The 10,093-nt window shown below is 45.7% G+C and overlaps 1 long non-coding RNA gene across 1 annotated transcript; it reads right to left on the bottom strand.

Annotated features, from left to right (window-relative positions):
• Positions 1 to 7,414: 7,414 nt before the first annotated feature.
• Positions 7,415 to 9,709, bottom strand: LOC139436385 (uncharacterized). The gene is made up of 2 exons (XR_011645599.1): positions 9,405 to 9,709; positions 7,415 to 7,702 (listed from the first exon to the last, which is right to left on the bottom strand). It is a non-coding gene; the product is annotated as an uncharacterized lncRNA (long non-coding RNA).
• Positions 9,710 to 10,093: the final 384 nt, after the last annotated feature.

Genomic DNA, 10,093 nt, shown 5'->3' with positions numbered 1-10,093 from the left:
GCCCACTTCCTCCTCAGATGACACACACACCCTGGGTTATGTCACTGCGTATTAAAGCCCAAAACAAAACTCCGGAGCTCTGATTACTCCTCTGTTAGCCACCGGCCCCGGCCCTGCCGTGCAGCGTTAGCGCAGTGCCAGGCTTGGCCTGAAATGCCCTTCCTTCCCCGGGGTGTGCCGTCCCGCGTCAAGACCTGCGGAGCCACCACCAGCTCCTGGGCTCCGGATAGTCCTCCTGGCTGGAAGTGGCCCGGGGCAGGTGCGAGTCCAGCCACGTTTCCTCCAAGCCAGAATTCTGGTACCGGAGGAAGTGACTTGGAGAGAGGATGCAAAGACTGTACGACCATTTACCTCCACTCCCTTTTTCGAGCCATTTTCCCAGTGTGTTCCCAGGATGACTAACCTGGTGAGATGCTCCACAAAAAAAAGAAAGGAAGACTGGTTACTTTGATCAGATAAATTTGAAAAACATTGAGTTAAATAACATCTGGGTTTTTTTTAATGTTAAAACCGTAGCTGCAGAATATGTCAAAGTCTCTGTTAGACTAATGAACTTTGTAACCATCAAGAGGGACAGTGGACAGAATTCCCCACATGGATTTGACCCTGAATCCTTTTACTGTTCTGTTTCCTTTCTCGTAACACTTTTTTTTCCTTCTTTATTTTTTTTTAATGTTACATTAAAAAAATATGAGGTCCCCATATAACCCCACCCCCCTTACCCCACTCCTCCCACATCAACAACCTCTTTCATCATCGTGGCATACATTTTGGAGCACTGCTGCCCCACATGGATAGTGGTTTACATTGTAGTTTACACTTTCCCCCAGTCCACCCAGTGGGCCATGGCAGGACATACAGTGTCCAGCATCTGTCCCTGCAGCACCACCCAGGACAACTCCAAGTCCTGAAAATGCTTCACATCACATCTCTCCTTCCCTCTCCCTGCCCTCAGCAGCTACCGTGGCCACTTTCTCCACATCCATGCTACAGTTTCTTCCATTACTAATCATACTTTGTGACCTTCCCATGAAAGTACTTGGGGAAATGCATCGGAGGGAGGCGAGAGCTGCCACCATAAAGAGAAGGCAACTCCCGGGCGTCTCCCCAGGGAGAGGAGGCCTCCTGCGAACACACACCCTGCACATTTGGGCCCTGTGGTTTCTTGCTCAGCATGAAAAACAACATAATTAGCCAGCGTCCAACTTTGAAAATGTCATTCAACCAAGAGAGGAAGAAAGTGTTGAAAGCCGGGAAATTCTTGGCAGTAATAAAAATGGGAACTTTTCCCCATGCTTACCGAAAATCCTTACCAGCCTCAAGTGTTTTAGAAAGGCCGGTGTTTTGCCTCATCCCGGGCTGGAGGCTTTTTCTCCCCCTCACAGTGAACCTCCCAGGCGTCTGGTCCTGAATTCCCTACTGCGAGAGCACTGGATGAGGAGTTCAGACCCTGGGCCCTGACGTCTGAGGTGGCCTGTGCCCCGAGATGGCCTCAGGCAGGTTTCCTCCTTTGTTCAGGGGGAGGTGCTTTGACTCTGTGGTGAGCACTGAGGGAAGGAAAAGTTTAAAAGAACTTTTGAAAAGAATCAGTCCGCTGCCAAGGACACGTGGAAAATCAGAATTTCCTGAGCCTAAGTGTCAAAAACAGAAAGATACCCCCTCACAGAGTGTCCCGCTCAGGCCACGGCTGACTGACTACCCGACACCAGAAGCACTGGCAGGCGGGAGCCCGAGACCTCCCACTGTCCACGCTGCTTCCCGGAGCACTCAGGCCTCACACACAGGCCTCTGGTGTTCCTTCTCTCAGGCAGTGAAATGTGTGAACCAAATTTATCTACATGGACACATTTTCGTAAACAAAAGTTTTCCCGTCACTCCACGCAAGAGTTAATGAGGTTCGAGTCTCATCCACACAACATCCTGACTGAAATGAAAACCAAATGCTGCCAAGTCATCCCTCAAAATAGACAGTTGGGGCAATAAAGAGAAAGCATGCATTTACTCATACATGGACATGCTCCCAGCCCTGTGGCAGGTGAGCCTAATAATTGCAAAGCAGAGGAGTCAGCCATATCCTGTAAGGTGAGCCCTGTAGAGAGTTCTAGAACATCTCGGAGGAACAGCAGGTGGGAGTAAAATTTGAGTGGAAAGTGGGTCAGGGACAGCTCTAGAGTAGGCTTGCCAGGTAAAATACAGGAGGCCCAGTTACATTTGAATTTCAGATAAACCATGGGTTTTTTTTAGTATAAGTATAGCCCAAATATCACAAGGGTCATTCTTGTGCTAAAAGTTGTGTCTATCTGAAATTCAAATTTAACTGGGCACATTTGGCAACTGGAATATTAATTTGCCAAGTCTGGCAACCCTATTACAAAGAGAAAGTAACATTCGAGCTGGGCAGGAATCTGTCAAGGGATAGGGGCAGAGTGGGAGGGGGCAGTCATTCCAGGTGGAAGGAAGAGTGTAACCCAAAAGGCTGGAAGGGCACTGTGTGTTCCAGGAGCGGTGTTCCAGCCATTAGGCACAGTAGACATGGCTTCTACAAAAATGTTTTATTTTTAATTTATTTTAAAATCAGGGGAAAAAAGGAATATTACAATAATGAATCCAGGCTGCATTTTATTTGTCTCTATACCAACACAGTCATACAATATCATTTTTCATATGTTTTTTTGTGGGGAAGTGGTACACAAAGGTAGAAGTTCTGAGGCCCATGGAAGTCATACTGTGTCCCTGGGTAGGCTGCTGAAAACAAACTTTCTGTATCCTCTGGTGCCGTTTTCTATTTCTCACTCTATCGGGCTAAAGCCAACGTGGTCCTAAAAATGACTTTTCCCACTTCAGGTTAGATTGTCTTCTCAAGCCCAGGAGATACTTGCATTGACTTCCTACCTCTGGAAACACAGACCTCAGGGCAGGCCATTAATATTCCAAGACTTCTTCAGGATTTTGGGGAAAGGACAACGTGAATATGGTGTCCTGGAGCAGGCAGGCCCTTGAGGCTGGGAATGGTCAAATGAATGGAGGCCAGGAAAAGGCTCGGAGCACAGAACATGTCAGACCGAAGGGGAGCCAGGTGGGCAGCGAGAGAAGGAGAAGGAAGTCTCTAGGCTCCAAGAAATCAGTGAGCCCATCCACTTGGCAATGACAAGCAAGGATAAGGTTTTTAAGCATGTGGAAGAGATTTTTTAATTTGGGGAAGTCTTGGAAGCAGTACATGTGGGGGATTTTAACCAACTCGCTGCTCTGTGCCCGGGTCTCTTGGTTCATTTGATTATCTGACATCTGTCTCCTGCCAGGTGAGGATATAAAGATAAATTTAGTAGTACCTGCCCTCAAGGGACTCCAGATTAGAGAGACAAAAACAGAATATTACAGTGCAAGGTGGTAAGGGCCATGCTAAAGATGCTCAGTGTGTGACGGGAGCTGCAGGAGGGAGGATACACCCAGCTATGACTAGGGGGTAGGGGAAGGCAATCAGGGACCATGTCCTGGAGGTGGCAGCCTACCTGGGCTTTTCTTTTTTAAGATTTTTTTATTTCTCCCCTCCCTCACCGTTGTTTATGCTCACCATCTGCTCTCTATGTCTGTTTGTTGTGTACTCATCTTCTTTTTAGGAGGCACCACGTGGGAGGGAGGTACCCAATCACTTGAGCCACGTCTGCTCCCTGTTTGTTGTGTCTCTCATTGTGTCTCCTCATTGCATCATCTCATTGTGTTGGCTTGCCGTGTCAGCCCATCGTACCAGCTCCCTGTCTTGCTCTTCTTCTTTAAGAGGCATTGGAAACTGACCCTGGGACCTCCCATGTGGTAGGTGGGTGCCCAACTGCTGGAGCCACATCTGCTCCCCTCTACATGGACTTTTTTTTTTTAAGATTTTATTTATTTCAACCACCCCTCCCCGTTGTCTGCTCTCTGTGTCCATTTGGTGTGTGTTCTTCAGTGTCCGCTGCATTCTCATCAGGCGGCACTGGGGATCTGTGTCTCTTTTTATTGTGTCATCTTGCTGCATCCAGCTCTCCGTGTGTGTGGCGCCACTCCCAGGCGGGCTGTGGTTTTGCACAGGGTGACTCTCCTTGTGCAGGGGCCACTCCTTGCGTGGGGGCATCCCTGTGTGAGCCAGCACTCCTTGTGTGCAGCAGCACTGCACCTGGGCCAGCTCACCACACGAGCCAGGGGGCCCTGAGTATCAAACCCTTGGACCTCCTATATGGTAGGCAGATGCTCTGTCTGTTGAGCCACGTCCACTTTCCTCTACAAGGGCTTTTAAAGGAAGAGTAGGAATTTCCCAGACAAGAGTCAGGGGAGTAGAGGGCATTCCAGTAGGAAGGATTGGAAGAGCTAAGGCATGATGGCTAGAAGCATCATGCTGGCGTGCTGTTAGCTTGGGAAGGTGGAAAGGGGGTTGTGGCAGAGGCAAAGGGGAAGCAGGGCTGGAGCTTGGGATGCAGGACTAATGAGCATCATCAGGCGGGAGAGGAAGCAGAGGCTCTTTCCTGGGGAGAACAGCAGCGAGGTTGGGGGAAGGGCCTAGGATTTGACGGAGCTTCTGCTCTGCCACGCTCCAGGTCAGGTCAATCCTTGGCAACAGAATCACCTTTGATCTTCACACCTGCCGTCTCCCTTTCAGACTCTGCATCCCCCAAACTCCCCTCCTGAGTCCCATTCTCCCAAGGCCTTATCTGCACTGTGTTGTGCTCCCACAAAGCGTCCCTCTTGGAGACATTTACTTTCCACAGAGGACTCAAAGTGACTCAATAGGCTTCCAGGGGAGTGGGTGTAGATCGGTTGGTTGAGTGCCTGCTTCCCAAGTACAAGGTCCCAGGTTCAATTCCAGGTACCTCCTAAAAAAAAAAAAAAAGATCTTCAAGACTAGCATTTCCCAAACTGCCCAGTTGAATGTCATGGAGGCAGGAGTTCCTCTGTTTCAAATATTGGGGAAATGCTGCACATTGTTTCCTAACACACATTAGCATATTAAACAAGGGCTCTGAGAAGGCCTGTGGAGAAAAAGCCTGTTTAATTTGGTTAGCTCATCATCTCACAATCTTATTTGACTATGGAGCATTTATTGACATTTAATAAGAGTGTTATGCAGACCTAACTTGTGAAATACCTCTAGATTCAAAGGAATGAATCTCTAATGGTAGAATTAGAGACATGAGGATGTAAGTTATTTCTGGGCAAGGCAATCTTCCCAGGTCCCTGAATGTACACCTCACCACCTGTTGTCAGGGTACCCTTGGCTTGAAGGACCTGACAAATGGCCACCAAGTTTTTTTTACATGCATCATTTGGACTGGGCCAGTGAGATGCCAAAGTGGGTCATGCTCTTAGTTCTCCCTGAGTTTGAGCTGAGGTAACCAACCCTCTTCCCCTGTCCTCACTCCCCCAACCTCTTACCAGGTGGATGACTCTGCTCGAGTTCATAGTTGTTGGGCTGGAAGATACTCTAAGGAGGTCTAATCCCAATGGAGAAGGAACTGTGTTATTCTCTGTCCATGCTCACACACAAAAAATCAGTCATTGTGGCTGGAATTATTCACCAAATAATTATAAATCCCAGTCACATGGTAGGATTGCACTTTTGATTTCCCTTGTAATAGGCTGAGGCCAGTGACTGGCTGAAGAACTGTGAGCAGAAGAGTTGCCTATCACTTCTGTGTCTCACATTTAACTGACATTTTAAGACCTGCCAGAGTCTCTTTCCTTCTAGGACGGCAACCAGCGACATTCAAGGTGGTGGTGGCTGTTCAGCCAACTTTGTGTGGCTACAATGAACATAGTTACTCTGCCAAGCCATGGCATATGTGACATGGTGGCTGAGAAAAAAACCTTGATGATTTTGAGGCACTGAGATCTGAGATTTGGGGTTGTTACTGCAGCATATCTTAGCCTATCCTGACAGATACAAGCTTTTATAGTGATGAGACATGTTATGAGCCCTGAAGAGAAGGTGAGCAGTCAAGCAGAGGTAGGGAAAATAGCAAGTGTAAAGGCTCAAAGGGAGGAGATAGGGCATGGTGTTAAGAAATAAAGCTGAAGAGCTAGCCAAAGGTCAGACCATGGAGGGTCTGTTAGGACCCGGTAGGGATTTAGGGTTGCACTCAGAATCAGGAAGCCATTTGAAGGTTTTAAGAAGAAGGATGACAGGGTCTGAATTGTGTTTTAAAGGATCGTTGTAGCTTCTTTTGTAAGTATAGACTGTAGAGGGGTAAGAATAGAAGCCAGGAGACCAGCTAGGCGGCCATTACAATAACCTACGTGAGACAATGGTGGCTTGGACTGGAGAGTAGCCACGATGGTGCTGGTAGGACTTGATCAAGGATTGCAAGTGAGGAGGGCACAGAGCAGAGGAGTTGAGGTGTGATCAGAGCGGCACTAAATCCAAAGTCAACGCAGTAGCATCTCTAAGAAGGCGGAGCCGTACCTGTTTCATGAGTGGGAGGGTTGGCGTCTTGGCTCCTGGAGCTTCTGGTATGAGGATACACACTCCCTCCCAACATCCTAACTCCGGGCAAGGCGGGAGCCAGCTCAGGGGCAGGGATCTGGGGGAGTTTGCCAGGCCCTGAGGTCTGGAATGCCATTAAAAGTGTGCATGCCAGGCGGGTTGGCTCACGTTCTGGGATGAATCTGCCACCACTCCCTCTGACAATGTTTAACATGAAATAAAAACCATGGCTTTAAAATGATACCACAAGGAAGATTCTTGAGCAAATATGGCCAAAGCCTCTCTGCAGAATGTTCTCAGGGGCTGGATTCCATCCACCTCCAGCCTTCTTTTTCCATCTGGTCCTTCCCAGCCCTGCACAAAGTTTCAGCTGGACAATCACAGTGGCCTAACAGGTCTCCCTGCCTCCCATCTCTTCTTACTGCTGCCAAATGAATCTTCCTCATTACTTCACACTCCATACTCAGACTGGAGTCAGTGCCAACACAAGTTATTCCAAACAAATCATCTCTTCAGTTTATTTTGTTTTCCTGGAAACTTTCTTTTAACCTCAATCCTACCCTTCGGTCACTATGGATGACCTAAAGCTCTTTAGGATATCCAGTGAACTTTACCTACCATTGTACCCTTGCCCAACCCGTTCCTTCTGCAGGGAATTCTATCCCTCACATCTTTAATGTGCCAAATTCTCCCCAGCTGCAAATTGTCACTCACTTTACTGCAATCCTACTGTCAAAGCTCTTAGAGTTGGATCAGGCTGATAACACAGACAACTTGATTATAGATATTTGCACATTGGGTCTTATGTTCTTTACTAGGTTAAGGGCTCCTTGAGTGCAGCGGTGATGTCTGGCTCGTCTTTGAATCCTGGAGTCCTGAGCAAGTGCCTCACATACAGAAGGTGCTCTAAAACTTCTTTGTCAAGAAGTTACTTTGGGTTACAAGTAACAGAAACTCAACTGCTTTAAACAATAAAAGGCAATTTATTGATTTATGCAACTGAAAAGTGCTGGGGGAGAAAAAGTTCGATCCAGGTTATTAACTGGTATTAGGAGGAATAGCCAGCTCCCTTTCACTTCTTTCCCCTTCTCCGTCTTCCTCTGTGTTGGCTTCACTCTCAGTCTTTGCCCACATGGGAGCAAAGATGTTCAATGGAAGCTACAGGTTTAGAGCCCACTCTCTTATCCAGCAGCCTTGTAGAAAGTGTGAGTTTTTTATTTGATAATTCCAGCAAGGATCCTGGAGGAGACTCTGATTGGCAAAATAAGGTCAGATGTCAATTTCTCATGCGATCACCATGGCCAGAGGGATGGCGAATTCTGCCCTGGATTAGGATACATATCCACCCCTGATGCCCAAAGGTGGACTCACTTCACCTAACTACACGGACAAAGAACATGGGAGGTGAGATTCTGCAAAGGAAATTTAGGGTCCGTGACCTAAAGAAGGGATAAAAGATACTGGGCAGGCAGAAGAACAGATTATCTATGCAAGATTTTTCAAAAATATTCCATGATGTCACATTTCAGTAAAGCAAAGTGGCACCTCTTTTTTCAGACTGACTTTGACAACTATCTGCTCAAAGAAATCAATGTTCCCATGTTGGCTGACTGGTTGCCCATAAGAGCAAGTTCATCTGACAATTAAAACAGAGCAGCAAGGAGTAGCAGTCACAATTAGAACATAATTGAGAAAAATATGACTGCTTATTTTTTTACATAAAATAGCATTGGTTGACTGGATGGAGGGGTAGAGAGAAGGATGAAAGAAGAGGAAGGAGTGTTTTATTTATCTAATTGTGCCCTTTATAAGATTAAAATACGGTTAAAATGGACCCCATTATGAAGACAGTGCAAAGAAGATTCAATTAATAGAAAATCTTTCTGCAGTGGCTTAAATAGGGATTTATTTATCTAACAAAGTTGGACATTAATGAATTTGTACAACATACATAGTGTGTTTTACAGTAATAATTTTTGTAGACAGACCCACCAGTGGATGCAAAGATTGATTGGAAAATATTTGAGGGGAAAAAAAGATATTTGCATAACCTCAAAATACCTCCCCCAAGGAATTTATTAATTACAAAGAGAAAAATAATCACTTTACAATGGAGTAACTCACCAGACACCACTTTAACCAAGTGAGCAAGGCTAACATCATTATTAATAAGATGGTTGTAGAAGAGGTTATCATTAGGGAAAGCTGGGTGAAGGACATAGGGGAGCTCTGCTCTTACTATTATTACAACTTTTCTATAGGTCTAAAATTATTTCAAAATTAAAAGTTAAAAGGATACAGTGTGTGCCCTTAGAAAGCTTAGAAACCAGTTGCCACTACAATACAAAAGTCCTTTGGATTCAGTGCCCAAATTATAGATACAGACAAATGTTTTTGGAAGTTAGAGGAAGAAGGGAGCAGTATGGCCTTGGTCCTTTTGATGTATCTAAGAAGGACTTCAGGCAAGTGATGTGGCTTCAGCTAGACCTTGGGAGCATGGGCCAATGGGATAAAAAGACTGAGCAAAGTCCTTGAACAAGCATACAGAAAAGTGAATGAATGAACGTGTCATATTATGAAGGCTGTCCAACTTTTTTTCTCAGGCAAAGATAGGGGTTTTGATCTGAGGTCTCTGATCTGGTCTAGCATTCTGGAGTGTCAGACTTGGTGTGGAAGTAGGTGGGGTATGAAATTGGCTGTGGGACATGGAATGATGGGGAAATAAAAGGAGTATCTCAAGAAAAATACATTATGGAAGACTAAAGATTGGCCATATTTTTGTGTTCAGAAAAACACAAATACAACATTGAAGTCTGAAGTTAAAGGCCAGAGCATACATGTTAGGAAAGAGCTTTTAAGGGCACCAAACTGACTTAGACCAGGATAACCTGGAGTGAATATTTATTTAAAGGAGTAATGAGTGACATGGGGTTACCTAAGGAGTTGTGCTTACCTCAATTGTTCAGGTTGAGCAGACCTCCAACTTCAATGTGCGTACAAAGCAACTGGGGATCTTGTTAAAATGCAAGTGCTGGTTCAGCAGTTTTGGGATGGAGACTGAGATTCTGCATTTCTAACAGCTTCCACATGATGATGCTGGTGCTGTTGGTCCTCAAAGGACAATTTTGGGTATCAATGATACAGACAATTGAAGATATCTGAGCAGAGAAAAGACACAATGAAAACAGTAGTTTCAGAATACTGATCAGGGAACATGTGTAACAAAGCTTGTTCTGATTATCATCCTACCTTAGTGTGAAGGTAAATAGTCACAAGCAGCATTAACACTGAAAACTGAAGAATTTGTATGAAAAACACTGTCAAAGCAAGGAAGGCAAGTAAAACCAGTTAGAATAGCAGATAGTACCTGCCATTCAGGAACATAGAATTCAGAGCAGACACTTCAATGTGTCTGTCACATTGACTATTTCAACCAATCCATTGAGCATGGCTCTCAGACACACAGTAGGACAGTACAGAGTCCTCCTGGGAACAGCAAGGCCCAGGCAAGTTCAGATTCTCTGATTACAATTTCACTTCAACAAATGACTTAGACCTGGCCTGTTTGCACTGTAAGTTCCAGCAAGCTGAGCTATTCACGGTTGTTATTTCCTGTCATCGAGTATCACGTCTTCTTCATTT

Source organism: Dasypus novemcinctus, chromosome 2 (genome assembly GCF_030445035.2).
Source record: "Dasypus novemcinctus isolate mDasNov1 chromosome 2, mDasNov1.1.hap2, whole genome shotgun sequence".
In the NCBI taxonomy this organism is placed as follows: Eukaryota; Metazoa; Chordata; class Mammalia; order Cingulata; family Dasypodidae; genus Dasypus; species Dasypus novemcinctus.
The sequence above is the reverse complement of the archived record's forward strand: the minus strand, read 5'-3'. Positions and strand labels throughout refer to the sequence as shown.